The sequence below is a fragment of the Ornithorhynchus anatinus genome, chromosome 14, assembly GCF_004115215.2.
Source record: "Ornithorhynchus anatinus isolate Pmale09 chromosome 14, mOrnAna1.pri.v4, whole genome shotgun sequence".
NCBI classification, from domain to species: Eukaryota; Metazoa; Chordata; class Mammalia; order Monotremata; family Ornithorhynchidae; genus Ornithorhynchus; species Ornithorhynchus anatinus.
In genome coordinates this window covers 23672931-23677832 of record NC_041741.1, presented here as the reverse complement: position 1 = coordinate 23677832, position 4902 = coordinate 23672931, and the positions used below count along the sequence as shown (strand labels likewise).

General features: G+C 40.5%; 1 non-coding gene across 1 annotated transcript; it reads right to left on the bottom strand.

Moving 5' to 3' along the window:
- Window positions 1-2010: 2010 nt before the first annotated feature.
- LOC114816745 lies at window positions 2011-2148 on the bottom strand. The gene has a single exon (XR_003764554.1). It is a non-coding gene; the product is annotated as a small nucleolar RNA SNORA7 (small nucleolar RNA).
- Between the last annotated feature and the right edge of the window lie 2754 nt (window positions 2149-4902).

Below are 4902 nucleotides of genomic sequence, written 5' to 3'. Positions count from 1 at the left end.
CTAACCTCACTGATCTCCTATTGCAATTCAGCCTGTATACTTTATGTCTTTAATGTCAAGTGACTCACTGGACCTTGATCTTTCCCATCTCTCTCCTGAAATTCCCACTGTATTATAGTATTTGTTTAGCACTTACTCTGTGTCAAACACTGTTCTAAGCACTGCATTGGGTACAAATTAATCAGGTCAGACATAGTCCATTTCTCATATAGGGTCTCAGAAGCAGCATGGCCTAGCATATAAAGCATGGGCAAGGGAGTCAGAAGGACCTAGTTTCTAATCCCAGCTCTGCCGCTTGTCTGTTGTGTGACCTTGACCAAATCACTTCACTTCTCTGTGCCTCAGTTACTTCATGTGTCAAATGGTATTTGTTAAGTGCTTACTATGTGCCAAGCACTGTTCTAAGCACTGGGGTAGATACAAGGTAATCAGTTGTCCCGTGTGTCACTGTCTTAATGCCCATTTTACAGATGAGGTAACTGAGGCCCAGAGAAGTTAAGTGACTTGCCAAAAGTCACCCAGCTGATAAGTGGTGGAACTGGGATTAGAACCCACGACCTCTGACTCACAAGCCTGGGCTCTTTCCTCTAAGCCATGCTGCTTCTTCATAGCCTGTGAATCCCATGTGGGACAGGGACTGTACCCAACCAAATTTGCTTGTATCAAACCTAGCACTTAGTAGAGTGCCTGGCATATAGTAAGCGCTTAATAGATATCATTATTATTATTATTTAGGAGAGATAGGTATTGAGGAAACTGAGACATAGAGAAGTTAAGTGACTTGCCCAAGGTCATATAGAAAGCAATTGTTAGAGCCAGAATTAAAACCAGCTCTTTTTGGCTCCCAAGCTCATGCTCTATCCAATAGTTCATGCTGCTTCTCATGGCCATGTCCTCCCTCTGGCCTAGAACTACTTTCTCTTTGATATCAGACAGATCATCACTCTCCCTTTCTTCAAAGCCATCCCAAAATCACTCTTCTCAAAAAGGCCTTCCCTGACTAAGTCCTTACTCCCTCTCTCTTCTGTGTCAGCTTTGTACTTGGATCTGTATCCTTTAAATGCTTTACCATCATTCACCTTCAGCCCCACAACACTAATGTACATATCCATTGTGTACTTTAGTATCTGACTCTCGCTTTCAAGTCTTTCAGCTTCTTGAGGGCAGGGATCTTGTCTGCCAGCTCTCTGTACTGTACTTTCCCAAGGACTTTACACAGTGATCTGCACACAGTAATTGCTAAATAAATCCCATTGATTGATAACTACAACAACTAATCCCACCTATGTATTCTTTCCCAGCACTTTAATAGAGTTTTGCAACCAGTAATTGCTTAATAAATACTATTAGTACTGCTATAAATACTACTACTAATAATAATAAATGATGGCATTTGTTGAGCACTTACTATGTGCAAAGCAGTGTTCTGGGGGGGATACAAGGTAATCAGGCTGTCCCATGTGGAACTTACAGTCTTAACCCCCATTTTACAGATGAGATAACTGAGGCACAGAGAAGTGAAGTGACTTGCCCATAGTCACACCGCTGACAAGTGGCAGAGCCAGGATTAGAACCCATGACCTCTGACTTCCAAGTCTGTGCTTTTTCCCCTGAGCCACACTGCTTCTCTATTGAATTTCCTAAGTTCTGACCCTGACCTCTCAATTTTATAGTCATATTCCCAGCTAGACTTCTAATATTATTTTTGCTGATGTGTAGGAAAATTGTCACATTTTTCAAGCCATGAACAGCATTGCCCTCACACTGTCTTGTCTTATGCCGTCAAGTCATTTCTGACCCAAAGGGACACCACGGACACATCTCTTCCCAAACGCCCCACTCTCCATCTGCATTCATTCTGGTAGTGTATCCATGGAGTTTTCTTGGTAAAAATACAGACGTGGTTTACCATTTCCTCTTTCGACACAGTAAATTTGAGTCTTTACTCAACTCTCTACTCTACTCTCTACTCTCTCATATGCCACTGTTGCCCAGCATGGGTGAGTTTTGACTTGTAGCAGATTGCCTTCCACTTGCTAGCCACTGGCCAAGCGAGTAATGGAATGGATATGCCTCTGCTTAACTGTCCCTCCTGTAGCCAAGACTGGTAGAGTACTGGAAACTCTCCAGGTGCAACTCTGAGAGGGGGCCCTTAAATTACAAGCGTTCAAACAAAGTAATTTGTGGAAATGGAATTACTGTTCAATTATTGCTGATTTTTGTATCTCATTCAGAACTGCATCAGTGCTTAGGGATGCAACTTTTGCAACTTCCTGACAACAATGTTTGTCTCTCCACTGGACTGTGAGCTCCTTGTGTTCAGGGATAATACTAACCAACTAATTTATTATACTTTCCCAAGAGTTTATTATAGTGTTCTGCACTCAGTACACACTCAGTAAATCTCATTGATTGATTGATTGATAAATAATGTCAGGTTTCCTGGAGTAAATCCTTTCCACTCGTATATCCTGACCATGCCTACCACCACAATTTTCTGCAATGGTACTTAAAGTAGTCACTGAATTCTGCTACCTAAATAGTACTGTGCCCAGTGGTGCACGGGTTTTAAAAGAGATGGAAAACAGGATCAAAGAGGGCTTCCCTGGGCTTTGGAAGAATAGAAGGCAGAGTGTGGCCACACCAGGGCCTCGAGATTTATTGCTAGTTGAAGGTCACTAAGGCTCATGTGGCATCCAACCAGCTATGTGGCTGGTAAAGCTGGACCTGTGAATGACGGCAAATTAAGTTCTTAAAGCTGCCTTATCAGCATTGTCTGCAAACTGCATTCAACATCAAATGGAAGGACCAGATCATTCTTTGAAAAGTGTCTTTGTTGAATATAATGTATATCTATGCATAGATAATAATAATAATGGTGGTATTTGTTAGGCGCTTACTATGTGCCAAACACTGTTCTAAGCGCTGGGGTAGATGCAAGATTATCAGGTTGTCCCAAGTGGGGCTCACAGTCTTAATCCCCATTTTACAGATAACTGAGGCACAGAGAAGTGAAGTGACTTCCCAAAGTCACACAGCTGAGAAGTGGTGGAGGTGGGTTTGGAACCTATGACCTCTGACTCCCAAACCCGTGCTCTTTCCACTAAGCCACACTGCTTCTCTTAGAAGCTAGATAGCTAACTAGCTAGATAGATGATAGATAGATAGATAGATAGATAGATAGATAGATAGATAGATAGATAGATAGACAGATAGACAGACAGACAGACAGACAGACAGACAGATAGATAGATAGATAGATAGATAATGGATAGATGAATGGTTGGTTGGCTGGATAGATAGATGATGCATCTATAGTTATAAAACTATTTGGGAAATTACTGAAGCATTAAACCAATATTTATATAATTTACATTCTATTATATTCTATACCAGTTCTTAAACAATTTAAACATATAGCTCTCAATAATTCTTTAAAAGCAAGACTATTACAGAAGTAATATATGTGAATGACAATCTGGTTGTGAGTATATTTACCTCTAAGATTCTCTGGAAATGTCTCAAAACCACAGGGGCACTTTGTTGGATTTTACATTTGGACCTTTGATTTAGATGAAAATGTATACATAACCTCGTAATCAAAGATCTTTCTGCAGAATACAGTAAAAGAGGATGCCCATTAGTAATTTCTTTCAAAAACAAACGTACTGAACTCATATTGCCCAGCAAGTTATTGGCTGGCAAAAATGCTCACATTTAATTTATGATTATGAATGAATGGATGCAACCAGTTGTAAAATCTTGAGAGGGGAGCAGGGTAGCTTGGTGGATAAAGCACAGGACTGGGAATTAGAAGATCTGGGTTCAGGTCCCAGGTCTACCATTGGTTTTCTGCATAACCTCAGGCAAATCACTTAACCTCCCTGAGCCTCAGTTTCCTTATCGGTAAAATAGGGATAAAATGTACTGTGAGACCTGTGGGATGGGGATTAGGTCCAAGCTGAGAAGCTTGTATCTATCTACCTCAGCATATAGTAAGCACTTATAAATGCCAGAATCACTGCAAAAATATACTCAAGCAGAAATGGGGAGGCAGATGAATAGTATTTAATTCATTCAATCATATTTATTGAGTGCTTAGTGTGTGCAGACCACTGTATTAAGCACTTGGGAGAATACAGTACAATAGAGTTAATAAACTCATTGCAATTGACATAATATTTTTTGGAACACCAAAGAATAGCACAGAAGTTACTATAGGGATTTTTCTGACTTTTATCCCTAAATGCAATCACCAGTGAGAAAACAGAATCAATGAAAAAACTCATGCCAGAGAATATTCTGCCTTGGACTTGGTGAGCTAGCTCATGGTACACACCGAAAGATATCTTTGGAATCACCGTACTGAGATTATTAGTCTCTAGCATTTTGTTGTCAGTATTGGTAAACACCAAGAATTATAGCCCTCTACTATAAAGTGGAAAAATACAAGTGTACCTTGGATATTAGTCACACCACAATAAGTGCAATCCAGAGATCCATGCTATAGAGAGAACATGGGCTCTAAGCCTGGATCTTCCACCTGCCTGGTGTGTGACCTTGGGCAAGTCACTTGCCTTCTTTATGTCTCAATTTCCTCATTCAGATAATGGGGATTCTATTCCTGTTCCACCTCCTACTTACACTGTGAGCCCCGTGTGGATCTGGGATTGTGTCCGATTTGATATTGTTGAATCTCCCTCTATGATTCTTGGTTAATAATGAGCATTTGATAAAGCTTATTATTAGCAATCATAACAAAAATAATAATGACTGTGGCATTTATTAATCACTTACTATGTACGTGGCATTATTTTAAACTCTGGGGGTAGGAGGAGTTGAGGGGATTACAATCAAATTGGGTTAGACACAGCCCCTGAGCCACATGAGGCTTGCAATCTT